We start from the raw sequence: 14651 nt of genomic DNA, 5'->3' as shown, positions 1-14651 counted from the left end.
GATATTTTTCTGTATGGGACCAGGACCCCTGTATGGAAAGGGTCCCTAGATGTGCACCCCATCCTGTACCACTCGCGTCCGTTGTGATCACGTCTTCTACCGGAGTTACCCACTGAACCCCTGAGCTTAAGTGATCCCTCACTGACCACCAGACTAGGGAATCTCTGACGCGTAACGAGAGATTAACTTTTCCCCCCAAATGCCCTTCTAACAACCTTTGTGTTGACAGGACCTCTGTTATGATTGAACTGGTGGTTAGGAGCACTAGAAATGACCAGATGAGCAAACTAGTAATACAGGACGACCTCTGGGAAGTGGGAGCTCTGCTGACCGCAAGCCCTAATCCTATCACAACAACTAGAAATAGCCATGGAGCGTTCCTGACTCTGCCTAGACGCCTCTTCACAGCCTAAGAGCTAACTACCCCTAAAGATAGAAAATACAGCCTACCTTGCCTCAGAGAAATCCCCCAAAGAAATAGGCAGCCCCCACATATATTGACTGTGAGTTAAGATGGAAGTCACAAACACAGAAATGAAACAGGTTTCAGCATAGGAGGCAGGCTTAACTAAACAGACTGAGGATAGAAAAGGTATCTTTGCGGTCAGCATAAAACACTAACAAAAAACCACGCAGAGTGTGCAAAAGAAACCACCGCACCGACTCACAGCACGGTGGTGCCACTCTGCATCCCAGAGCTTCCAGCTAACAGAACAAAATCATGATAGCAAGCTGGACAAAAAACAATGATAACAAATAAGCTAGCAGAAACTTAGCTTTTGCTGAAGTAGACAGGTTATCTGAAAGATCCAAGAGAACTGAACCAGTACTAGGACATTGACAGCTGGCATCAAGTAACGATCTGAGTGGAGTTAAATAGAGCAGCCAGCCAAGGCCTCAACGAGATCAGCTGGAGAATGAATCTCAGAACCAGCAGCTCCACTCACAGCCACCAGAGGGAGTCCATGAACAGAACTCGCCGAAGTACCATTCATAACCACAGGAGGGAGCTCGAGAACAGAATTCACAACAGTACCCCCCCCCTTGAGGAGGGGTCACCGAACCCTCACCAGAGCCTCCAGGCCGATCTGGACGAGCCAAATGAAAGGCACGAACAAGATCGTCAGCATGAACATCAGAGGCAACCACCCAGGAATTATCCTCCTGACCATAACCTTTCCACTTGACTAGGTACTGATGTTTCCGGCTCGAAATACGTGAATCCAAAATCTTCTCCACCACATACTCCAACTCCCCCTCAACCAACACCGGGGCAGGAGGATCAACGGAGGGAACCATAGGAGCCACATATCTCCGCAATAAAGACCTATGGAACACATTATGGATGGCGAAAGAAGCTGGAAGGTCCAAACGAAATGACACAGGATTAAGAACTTCAGAAATCTTATAAGGACCAATGAAACGAGGCTTAAACTTAGGAGACGAAACCTTCATAGGAACAAAACGAGACGACAACCAAACCAAATCCCCAACACGAAGTCGGGGACCAACACAACGACGGCGGTTAGCGAAACGTTGAGCCCTCTCCTGGGACAATGTCAAATTGTCCACCACATGAGTCCAAATTCGCTGCAACCTGTCCACCACAGAATCCACACCAGGACAGTCCGAAGGCTCAACCTGCCCTGAAGAAAAACGAGGGTGGAAACCAGAATTACAGAAAAAAGGCGAAACCAAAGTGGCCGAGCTGGCCCGATTATTAAGGGCGAACTCAGCCAAAGGCAAGGAGGACACCCAATCATCCTGATCAGCAGAAACAAAGCATCTCAGATATGTTTCCAAAGTCTGATTGGTTCGTTCGGTTTGGCCATTTGTCTGAGGATGGAAAGCTGAAGTAAAAGACAAATCAATGCCCATCTTAGCACAAAAGGACCGCCAAAATCTTGAAACAAACTGGGAACCTCTGTCCGACACGATGTTCTCCGGAATACCATGTAAACGAACCACATGCTGGAAAAACAATGGAACCAAATCAGAGGAGGAAGGCAATTTAGGCAAAGGTACCAAATGGACCATCTTAGAGAAACGATCACAAACCACCCAGATAACTGACATCCTCTGAGAGACAGGGAGATCCAAAATAAAATCCATGGAAATATGCGTCCAGGGCCTTTTCGGGACCGGCAAGGGCAAAAGCAACCCACTGGCACGAGAACAGCAGGGCTTAGCCCGAGCACAAGTCCCACAGGACTGCACAAAAGAACGCACATCTCGTGACAAGGAAGGCCACCAAAAGGATCTAGCCACCAAATCTCTGGTACCAAAGATTCCAGGATGACCAGCCAACACCGAACAATGAACCTCAGAGATAACTCTACTAGTCCATCTATCAGGGACAAACAGCTTCTCCGCTGGACAACGGTCAGGTCTACCAGCCTGAAACTCCTGCAGCACCCGCCGCAAATCACGGGAGATGGCAGACAAAATTACCCCCTCTTTGAGAATACCATCCGGCTCAGGATCTCCCAGAGAATCAGGCACAAAACTCCTTGAAAGGGCTTCAGCCTTCACATTCTTAGAACCCGGAAGGTACGAAACCACAAAAATGAAGCGGGAGAAAAACAGCGACCATCGAGCCTGTCTAGGATGGCAGACTCGAGATAAGTCAGATTCTTGTGATCTGTCAAGACCACCACGCGATGCTTGGCTCCTTCAAGCCAATGTCGCCACTCCTCAAACGCCCACTTCATAGCCAACAACTCTTGATTGCCCACATCATAATTGCGCTCAGCAGGCAAAAACTTTCTAAAAAAGAAAGCACATGGTTTCATCACAGAGCCATCAGAACCTCTTTGAGACAAAACAGCCCCTGCTCCAATCTCAGAAGCATCCACCTCGACCTGAAACGGGAGCGAAACATCTGGCTGACACAACACAGGGGCAGAAGAAAAACGACGCTTCAGCTCCTGAAAAGCCTCAACGGCCGCAGAGGACCAATTGACCACATCAGCACCTTTCTTGGTCAAATCAGTCAATGGTTTAACAACACTAGAAAAATTAGCGATGAAGCGACGGTAAAAATTAGCAAAGCCCAGGAATTTCTGAAGGCTGTTCACAGAAGTAGGCTGAGTCCAATCATAAATGGCCTGAACTTTAACAGGGTCCATCTCGATAGTAGAAGGGGAAAAAATGAAACCCAAAAATGAAACCTTCTGAACTCCAAAGAGACATTTAGACCCCTTCACAAACAAGGAATTAGCACGAAGGACCTGGAACACCATTCTGACCTGCTTCACATGAGACTCCCAATCGTCCGAAAAGACCAAAATATCATCCAAATATACAATCATGAATCTATCCAGGTACTTTCGGAAAATGTCATGCATAAAGGACTGAAACACAGATGGAGCATTAGAAAGCCCGAATGGCATCACCAAGTACTCAAAATGGCCCTCGGGCGTATTAAATGCTGTTTTCCATTCGTCGCCCCGTTTAATACGCACAAGATTATACGCCCCTCGAAGATCTATCTTGGTGAACCAGCTAGCCCCCTTAATCCGAGCAAACAAATCAGACAGTAGCGGCAAAGGGTACTGAAATTTGACGGTGATTTTATTGAGAAGGCGGTAATCTATACAAGGTCTCAGAGAACCATCCTTCTTGGCCACAAAAAAGAACCCTGCTCCCAATGGTGATGACGACGGGCGAATATGCCCTTTCTCCAAGGACTCCTTTATATAACTCCGCATTGCAGCGTGTTCTGGCACAGATAAATTGAACAGTCAGCCCTTCGGAAACTTACTACCAGGAATCAAATTAATAGCACAATCGCAATCCCTATGAGGAGGTAGGGCACTGGATTTGGGCTCATCAAATACATCCCGGTAATCTGACAAGAACTCAGGGACTTCAGAAGGATGGGAAGACGAAATAGACAACAATGGGACATCCCCATGTACCCCTTGACAACCCCAGCTGGATACAGACATTGATTTCCAATCCAATACTGGATTATGGACCTGTAGCCATGGCAAACCCAAAACGACCACATCATGCAGATTATGCAACACCAAAAAGCGAATATCCTCCTGATGTGCAGGAGCCATGCACATGGTCAATTGAGTCCAGTACTGAGGCTTATTCTTGGCCAAAGGTGTAGCATCAATTCCTCTCAATGGAATAGGATACTGTAAGGGCTCCAAGAAAAAACCACAGTGCCTGGCAAACTCCAAGTCCATCAAATTCAGGGCAGCGCCTGAATCCACAAATGCCATAACAGAATAGGACGACAAAGAGCAAATCAGAGTAATGGACAAAAGAAATTTTGGCTGTACCGTACCAATGGTGGCAGACCTAGCGAACCGTTTAGTGCGCTTAGGACAATCAGAGATAGCATGAGTGGAGTCACCACAGTAAAAACACAGCCCATTCAGACGTCTGTACTCTTGCCGTTCAGCTCTAGTCAAGGTCCTGTCACATTGCATAGGCTCAGGCCTCTGCTCAGAAAACACCGCCAAATGGTGCACATTTTTGCGCTCACGTAAGCGTCGATCGATCTGAATGGCCAAGGACATAGACTCATTCAGACCAGCAGGCGTGGGGAATCCCACCATAACATCCTTAAGGGCTTCAGAAAGACCCTTTCTGAAAATTGCCGCCAGCACACATTCATTCCACTGAGTAAGCACAGACCACTTTCTAAACTTCTGACAATATACCTCCGCTTCATCCTGACCCTGACACAAAGCCAGCAAAATTTTCTCTGCCTGATCTACTGAATCTGGTTCATCATAAAGCAATCCAAGCGCCAGAAAAAACGCATCTACATTACGCAATGCAGGATCTCCTGGCGCAAGGCAAAATGCCCAGTCTTGAGGGTCGCCACGCAGCAAAGAAATAATGATTTTTACTTGCTGAATGGAGTCACCAGAGGAGCGGGGTTTCAAAGCAAAAAACAGTCTACAATTATTTTTGAAATTCAGGAACTTAGATCTATCCCCAGAAAACAAATCAGGAATTGGAATTCTGGGTTCTAACATCGGGTTCTGAACTACATAATCTTGAATGCCTTGTACCCTTGCAGTGAGTTGATCCACACAAGAGGACAGACCTTGAATGTCCATACCTACACCTGTGTCCTGAACCACCCAGAGATTTAGGGGAAAAGAGAAACAAAACACACTGCAGAAAAAAAAATGGTCTCAGAACTTCTCTTATCCCTCTATTGAGATGCATTAACACTTTGCGGGCCAGCTGTACTGTTATGATTGAACTGGTGGTTAGGAGCACTAGAAATGACCAGATGAGCAAACTAGTAATACAGGACGAGCTCTGGGAAGTGGGAGCTCTGCTGACCGCAAGCCCTAATCCTATCACAACTAGAAATAGCCGTGGAGCGTTCCTGACTCTGCCTAGACGCCTCTTCACAGCCTAAGAGCTAACTACCCCTAAAGATAGAAAATACAGCCTACCTTGCCTCAGAGAAATCCCCCAAAGAAATAGGCCGCCCCCACATTTATTGACTGTGAGTTAAGATGGAAGTCACAAACACAGAAATGAAACAGGTTTCAGCATAGGAGGCAGGCTTAACTAAACAGACTGAGGATAGAAAAGGTATCTTTGCGGTCAGCATAAAACACTAACAAAAAACCACGCAGAGTGTGCAAAAGAAACCACCGCACCGACTCACGGCGCGGTGGTGCCACTCTGCATCCCAGAGCTTCCAGCTAACAGAACAAAATCATGATAGCAAGCTGGACAAAAAACAATGATAACAAATAAGCTAGCAGAAACTTAGCTTTTGCTGAAGTAGACAGGTCATCTGAAAGATCCAAGAGAACTGAACCAGTACTAGGACATTGACAGCTGGCATCAAGTAACGATCTGAGTGGAGTTAAATAGAGCAGCCAGCCAAGGCCTCAACGAGATCAGCTGGAGAATGAATCTCAGAACCAGCAGCTCCACTCACAGCCACCAGAGGGAGTCCATGAACAGAACTCGCCGAAGTACCATTCATAACCACAGGAGGGAGCTCGAGAACAGAATTCACAACAGACCTCCCACTGCAATTGCCTCAGGTGGAACTGTGCCCATTTTACAGCGGGAATACAGGATGTTAGTGACCCTAGCAGAGACATCGCCTTTCTTAGCGTCATCACAGGCTGATGTATCGCCAGTTCCACAAGACTTTGTATTTTGGATATCTTGCTCTCCGGCAGGAGACAGAGTTGACGCGTGGAGTCCAGAACCAACCCCAGGAAGGACTGAACTTTCTCTGGTGTTAATCTCGACTTTGCGACATTTATCTCCCAACCTAATACTGCTAGGGTCGTAGTCACTTCTTCTATTTGTGCAAGACAGTGATCTATTGACCTGCCTATTACCAGGAAGTCGTCTAGGTACGGAACAATGACTATGTCCCGGGAACGGAGGAAGGACATGACTTCCGACATTAATTTTGTAAATACTCTCGGTGCTATTGATAGACCAAATGGAAGGGCCGCATACTGGTAGTGTTTGAGTTGTCCTTGGACAATCACTGCTACTCTCAGAAACCTTTGATAGTCCCAATGAATTGGGACATGGTAGTAAGCGTCTTTTAAGTCTATAGCTGCCATGAAGCACTCCGGGAACAGTATCTTTATTGCTGAGCCTACCGACTCCATCTTGAAGGAGTAATTTTTTATTGACCGGTTGAGTTTTTTAAAGTTGACAATAGTCCTTAGTGAGCCATCTGGCTTTCGTATTAAGAAGAGAGGGGAATAAAACCCTTCTCCTTCCTCTTCCTTTGGAACTTCTACTAGGACTTTTTTTAGAACTAGCCCCAATACCTCTGTTTCCAGAGCTAGTTGTTCCTCTGGAAGCTTTCTGCATGGTGTCAACACAAAAGTCTGTCGAGGTGGATGAATAAATTTTATTTTTAGTCCGTCGCCGACAACATTCAACGCCCAACGACTGGGGGAAATATTTAACCAGGCGTGAAGATAGAAAGAAAGCCTTCCCCCTACTTCCAGCTGGCGTCATTGGGAGGGCTTTTTTGTGGATGTGGAGGAGCCCTTAAACATGTACCCCGATCCTTTTCTATCTCTATAGTCCCAGTTCCTTCTATCTCCCGGGGGGCGACCTCTATTGAATTTTCCTCTCCGAAAATAAGGCCGTCTGATATCCACTGGAAAACGAGGAAACCCTTTTTTCTTGTCGCCAGCTTTTTCTAAAATGTCCTCCAGTTTCTGACCAAAGAGGAATTTGCCGTCGCACGGAATGGAACAGAGTCTATTTTTTGAGGGTAAGTCCCCTGGGCTCCCCTTCAACCGCAAGGCACGTCTTGCCGCGTTAGACAATCCTGCTGCCCTAGCTGCAAGTCTTACGGAGTCTGCTGAGGAATCAGCTATAAAGGCTGCCGCCCCTTGTGCCATTGCCATATTGGCTAGGACCTCGTCTCTCGGCACTCTAGATTTCAACTGATCCTCTATTTGTTGCAGCCAGACAATAAGGGAGCGGGCAACACATGTTCCAGCTATTGCCGGTTTCAGACCTCCTGCGGCTGCCTCCCAGGTATGTTTTAAAAAAGCATCCGCTTTTTTATCTAAAGGGTCTCTTAGGACGCCTGAATCCTCCAAGGGTAGGGATGACCTTTTAGATGACCTAGCCACCGCACCATCAATTTTAGGGGCTTTATCCCATACTTCTGAATCCTTTTCCTCAAAAGGATAACGTCTCTTAGAAGCTGAGGGAAGACTACCAGACTTTCAGGCTTCTTCCACTCTTTCTCTATAAGGGTTTTAACTCTAGTATTTACTGGGAAGGTACGCTTCCTCTTCTCCTCCAAACCACCAAACATAACGTCCTCTACTGATCTGGACTCCTTCTCATCTTTAAGGCCCATTGTAGCCCTAACTGATTTAACCAGTTTATCTGTATTCTCAGTTAGGAAGCATGGTCGGCCCCCGACATCACTATCCGAAGAGGAGCCAGCGAACACGGAAGAGGACGAACATGGAGACAGAGGCCCTTCTTGATATTCCTCAGATTGAGTGGTACCAGAATCCAGAGGCGTAGCTAGAGCTTTTGCCGCCCGGGGCTGTTCCCGAGTTTGGCGCCCCCCCCCCCCCGGGCTCAATACACACAAAGGTTACCAAAAATAGTCAGGACAACACGCACAGAAACAAAACTCTATTTCTTCACTCAGCTGATGTTCAATAGACAGACCAGACACCATATCACCACAGTGACCTATAATACTATCTACAAGGCACAAATACCGCCACACCATGACCAGATGACATTACCACCACAGTGATCGAATAATATCAAATACAAGGAACAAACACCACAACATCATGACCAGACCACATATTACCACCACATAGTGACTGAATACTACAATACTGATCAATAATAAAAAAAAAACCACAATACTATCACCATAAGTGCCATTATACACAGGAGATCTGTACTTAGTATGCAGCGTCTGTGTATAGGTAATACAGTGATCACCGGTGACATACACAGGACCTCAGTATATAGTATACAGTGTATAGTGTCAGTGTATAGGTAACACACTGACTCACCAGTGACGTCTCTAGGTGAAGTCCTTCATCTTTCATCCCGCACAGACCGCCATCACTTCATCCAGCCAGGACTCGTCTCTGCAGGAAATAACACAGTTATCTCGAGTTCCACTTGCATAACACATTACTTAATTTTCCCAACTTCTACATTACACCACATGAAGAAGGCGACATAGTGTCACTCTGCACAGTAATAGGACCGCCCCACCATTTAAAACAGTATACTCAAAAAATAAAATAAATACATCACTGCAGTAATAATATCCCTTAATTAGCCCCTATGGTAATAATATTCGCCATCCTGGCCCCCGTGTGTCTCATTCCTGGCTTCAGCCATATGTTCTCCCATTCTGCCCTAGTGAGTATCCATCCTGCCCCATATGATCTTCCCATCCTGCCCCATCTGTCTCCATTGTATTCATCCTGCCCCATGATCCTGCCCCATCTGTCTCCAATCCTGCCTCCAGTGTCTCCAGTCATGACGCCATGTCTGTCATCCTGCCCCCTGTGTCTCCAATCATGCCCCGTTTCTCCATTCTGCCCCTGTGTCAAGCATTCTGCCCCTGTGTCCAGCATTCTGCACCAGTGTCCAGCATTCTGCACCAGTGTCCAGCATTCTGCACCAGTGTCCAGCATTCTGCACCAGTGTCCAGCTTTCTGCCCCTGTGTCCAGCTTTCTGCCCCTGTGTCCAGCGTTCTGCCCCAATGTCCAGCGTTCTGCCCCAATGTCCAGCGTTCTGCCCCAATGTCCAGCGTTCTGCCCCAATGTCCAGCGTTCTGCCCCAATGTCCAGCGTTCTGCCCCAGTGTCCAGCGTTCTGCCCCAGTGTCCAGCGTTCTGCCCCAGTGTCCAGCTTTCTGCCCCAGTGTCCAGCTTTCTGCCCCAGTGTCCAGCTTTCTGCCCCAGTGTCCAGCTTTCTGCCCCAGTGTCCAGCTTTCTGCCCCAGTGTCCAGCATTCTGCACCAGTGTCCAGCTTTCTGCCCCAGTGTCCAGCTTTCTGCCCCAGTGTCCAGCTTTCTGCCCCAGTGTCCAGCATTCTGCCCCAGTGTCCAGCGTTCTGCCCCAATGTCTTTTCTGCCCCCGTGTCCAGCTTTCTGCCCCCCTGTGTCCAGCTTTCTGCCCCCCCGTGTCCAGCTTCCTGCCCCCCTGTGTCCAGCTTCCTGCCCCACTGTGTCCAGCTTTCTGCCCCCGTGTCCAGCTTTCTGCCCCCCTGTGTCCAGCTTTCTGCCCCCCTGTGTCCAGCTTTCTGCCCCCCCTGTGTCCAGCTTCCTGCCCCCCTGTGTCCAGCTTCCTGATCCGGGCCCCCCGGATCGCCGCTCTCAATAAAAAAAAACAAAAAACAAGTTCTGCTTACCTGACCGCGCTCCTGCTCTCTCTGGTTATCGGTGGGGGCGGCCATCTTCCTGAGGCCGCGCGTGCGCAGATAGGGTGCTCTGCTGGCCGGGGCTTCAGGAAAATGGCCGCGGGATGCGTGCGTGCACAGATGGAGATCGCGGCGGCCATTTTTCTGAAGCCGAGATGCGAACAGGTTCCCTTTAATAGAAAACCAAAATTCTGCGCCGCCGGCGACCCGCCCCCCGCATTGTGCCGCCCGGGGCGGACCGCCCCCCCCCCCCGCCCCCCCCTTCCTACGCCACTGCCAGAATCTGAAACAGTCTCTAGGATCTTGCTACTTTTCTTTTTTAGGACTGATTTTAAAGACCCTTTAACCTCTGCTCTAATCATGGCCCTGAGGCTAGCGCAAAGTCAGGGGATTCATCCTGAATAGTTTTTTGGATGCAGTCCGCACAGAGGCTTTTCTGTCATTGGACTGCTAGCGGGGCTTTGCAGAGGGCACATTCTTTGTTCTTGGACTTGGCACTAGCCTTCCTCGGCGCCGGATTTTGAGGCTGATCTGGAGTACGGATAACATCCCTTCTAGAAGCTGAGGAGTCCTGCGACCTTCGATCCGGACGACTGCCGCTTCTCCTCTTAGCATGCTGGTGAGCAGACATAGCGCTTGGTAAGCTTTCCTGCTGCTGCTGCTGCTGCTGCTGTGGTGATGACTGTTGTGAGTGCTGCTCCATACAATCCTCCATAGCGGAGCTCTGTAGATGTGAGCACTTTTCCTGTGGACTCACCCCCTTTTGAAGGGTGATCCACTCTGCTCACCGCCTCATCCGGTACAAAAACTCTGCTCCTCCCCCACCTCTGCGCCCACCAGGAGACCCAGGAGATCCCTGTGACGCTGCAGCATCTGTCTATGGGCGCCGCCATCTTGGATCCGGCGCGCAGCAGTGACGTCACGCGGGCCCGCCCATTCCCAGCGTGCCCTGCGCGCATCACCGCCGCGCACCTGGAAGGCAGACCAGAGCCGACGGCAGCAGCAGAGGGGGCAGAGAGCGGCGTGGCAGCCGCAGAAGAGCCACAGGACTCCGGACTGCGCTGCCCAACGCCCGCACGTGCGCAAAGGCCCCAGGACCTGCGAACGGCGCTTCCACACCCTGAAGGCCGGCATACAGGCATGCTGCCTGTTCTTCCAGTGCCGGGACAGGAGTGGGTGAGTGGAATCTTCAAGCAAAAAAAAAAATACCGCCGTGATTTCAGCACAAGGGTTCCCATCAGGACAGGAAACCCAACTGTAGCGAGGGAGAGGTACCGCCCTTTTATTTCAGTAGGTTTCCTGTCCTGACTGGGCGGATCCCCTCTCTCATGTGTCCTGTCATGGGAGACGGGAAAATGCCCAATCCTGCGGGTCACCACGCAACAGAGAAATGACAATTTTTACCTGCTGGATGGGATCACCAGAGGAACGGGGCTTAAGAGCAAAAAACAGTTTACAGTTATTTTTAAAGCTCAAAAATTTGGACCTGTCCCTGAAGAACAGATCGGGGGTAGGAATTCTAGGCTCTAAAACAGGAGTCTGCACTGTTGTGAATTCCGTTCTTGGACTCCCTCCTGTGGTCATGAATGGTACTTCAGTGAGTTCGGTCCTTGGACTCCCTCTGGTGGCTTTGAGTGGTACTGCTGATCCTTGAGGTTGGCTTTCCCAGCTGCCCTCGTTTATTGCTAGGCTGGCTTCTCTATTTAACTCCACTCAGATCGTTACCTCATGCCTGCTGTCAATGTATCAGTACTGGTTCAGATCTCTCTTGGATTTCTCTGGTGACCTGATTGTTCCAGCAGAAGCTAAGTTACTGCTAGCTCATTTATTGTTCATTGTGTTCTGAATATATTTCTTAGTTCATGCTAAGTTCTGTCCAGCTTGCTTTCATGATATTTCCTTGCTAGCTGGAAGCTCTGGGGGCGCAGGGTTGCACCTCCACACCGTGAGTCGGTGTGGAGGGCTTTTTGCACACTCTGCGTGGTTTTTGTAGTTTTTTTGTGCTGACCGCATAGATCCCTTTACTATCCTCTGCCTATCTAGTGAAGACTGGCCTCCTTTGCTAATACCTGTTTCATTCCTGTGTTTGTGACTTTCCTCTTAACTCACCGTCAATATTTGTGGGGGCTGCCTTTTCCTTTGGGGAATTTCTCTGAGGCAAGGTAAGGCTTTATTTTCTATCTTTAGGGGTAGTTAGCTCTTAGGCTGTGAAGAGGCGTCTAGGGAGAGTTAGGTACGCTCCACGGCTATTTCTAGTTTTGTGTGATAGGATTAGGGTTTGCGGTCAGCAGAGCTCCCACTCCCCAGAGCTCGTCTCGGTTTCCAGTTTAACATTCTGGGTGCTCCTAACCACCAGGCCATCATAACAGTACAGCAGGCCGCAAAGTGTTAATGCATCTCAAAAGAGGGGTAAGAGAAGTTCTGAGACCATTTTTTTTTCTCTGCAGTGTGTTTTGTCTTTCTTTTCCCCTTAACCTCTGGGTGGTTCAGGACTCAGGTGCACATATGGATATTCAAGGTCTGTACTCTTGTGTCGATCAACTCACTGCAAGGGTACAAAGCATTCAAAATTATGTAGTTCAGAATCCGATGTTAGAGCCTAGAATTCCAATTCCTGATTTGTTTTCTGGGGATAGATCTAAGTTTCTGAATTTCAAAAATAATTGTAGACTGTTTCTTGCTTTGAAACCCCGCTCCTCTGGTGACCCCATTCGGCAAGTAAAAATCATTATTTCTTTGTTACGTGGCAACCCTCAAGACTGGGCATTCTCCCTTGCGCCAGAAGATCCTGCACTGCTAGACGTAGATGCGTTTTTTCTGGCGCTTGGATTGCTTTATGACGAACCTAATTCTGTGGATCAGGCAGAGAAAATCTTGCTGGCTTTGTGTCAGGGTCAGGATGAAGCGGAGGTATATTGCCAGAAGTTTAGAAAGTGGTCTGTGCTTACTCAATGGAATGAGTGTGCCCTGGCAGCAATTTTCAGAAAGGGTCTTTCTGAAGCCCTTAAGGATGTTATGGTGGGGTTCCCCACACCTGCTGGTCTGAATGAATCAATGTCCTTGGCCATTCAGATCGATCGGCGCTTGCGTGAGCGCAAAATTGTGCACCATTTGGTGGTTTCCTCTGAGCAGAGGCCTGAGCCTATGCAATGTGACAGGACTTTGACCAGAGCTGAACGGCAAGAACACAGACGTCAGAATGGGATGTGTTTTTACTGTGGTGACTCCACTCATGCTATCTCTGATTGTCCTAAGCGCACTAAGCGGTTCGCTAGGTCGGTCACCATTGGTACAGTACAGCCTAAATTTCTTTTGTCCGTTACTCTGATTTGCTCTTTGTCGTCCTACTCTGTTATGGCATTTGTGGATTCGGGCGCTGCCCTGAATTTGATGGACTTGGAGTTTGCCAGGCGCTGTGGTTTTCTCTTGGAGCCCTTGCAGTATCCTATTCCATTAAGGGGAATTGATGCTACGCCTTTGGCCAAGAATAAACCTCAGTACTGGACTCAGTTGACCATGTGCATGGCTCCTGCGCACCAGGAGGATATTCGCTTTTTGGTGTTGCATAATTTGCATGATGTGGTCGTGTTGGGTTTGCCATGGCTGCAGGTTCATAATCCAGTACTGGATAGGAAATCAATGTCTGTGTCTAGTTGGGGTTGCCAAGGGGTACATGGTGACGTTCCGTTGTTGTCAATTTCTTCTTCCACTCCTGCTGAAGTCCCTGAGTTTCTGTTGGATTACCGGGATGTATTTGATGAGCCCAAATCCAGTGCCCTACCTCCTCATAGGGATTGTGATTGTGCTATCAATTTGATTCCTGGTAGTAAGTTTCCTAAGGGCCGACTTTTCAATTTATCTGTGCCAGAACACGCCGCTATGCGAAGTTATATAAAGGAGTCCTTGGAGAAAGGGCATATTCGCCCGTCGTCGTCACCGTTGGGAGCAGGGTTCTTTTTTTGTGGCCAAGAAGGATGGTTCTCTGAGACCCTGTATAGATTACCGCCTTCTCAATAAAATCACGGTCAAATTTCAGTACCCTTTGCCTCTACTGTCTGATTTGTTTGCTCGGATTAAGGGGGCAAGTTGGTTCACCAAGATAGATCTTCGAGGGGCGAATAACCTTGTGCGTATTAAACAGGGCGATGAATGGAAAACAGCATTTAATCTGCCCCAGTGTGTCCAGCATATTACCCCCAGTGTGTCCAGCATATTGCCCCAGTGTCCAGCAATCTGCCCCAGTGTGTCCAGCATTGCCCCCAGACAGTGTGTCCAGCAATCTGCCCCAGTGTGTCCAGCATATTACCCCCAGTGTGTCCAGCATATTGCCCCAGTGTCCAGCAATCTGCCCCAGTGTGTCCAGCATTGCCCCCAGTGTGTCCAGCAATCTGCCCCAGTGTGTCCAGCATATTACCCCCAGTGTCCAGTAATCTGCCCCAGTATGTCCAGCATATTGCCCCAGAGTGTCCAGCATTGCCCCAGACAGTGTGTCCAGCAATCTGCCCCAGTATGTCCAGCATATTGCCCCAGTGTCCAGCATTGCACCCAGTGTGTCCAGCAATCTGCCCCAGTGTCTCCAGCATTGCCCCAGTGTCTCCAGCATTGCCCCAATGTGTCCAGCAATCATCTGCCCCAGTGTATCCTCCAGCATTGCCCCCAGTGTCTCCAGCAGTCTGCCCCAGTGTGTCCAGCATTGCCCCAGTGTCTCCAGCATTGCCCCAGTGTGTCCAGCAATCATTTGCCCCAGTGTGTCCAGC

Source organism: Ranitomeya variabilis, chromosome 1 (genome assembly GCF_051348905.1).
Source record: "Ranitomeya variabilis isolate aRanVar5 chromosome 1, aRanVar5.hap1, whole genome shotgun sequence".
NCBI lineage: Eukaryota > Metazoa > Chordata > Amphibia > Anura > Dendrobatidae > Ranitomeya > Ranitomeya variabilis.
Note: the sequence above shows the minus strand (reverse complement) of the source record.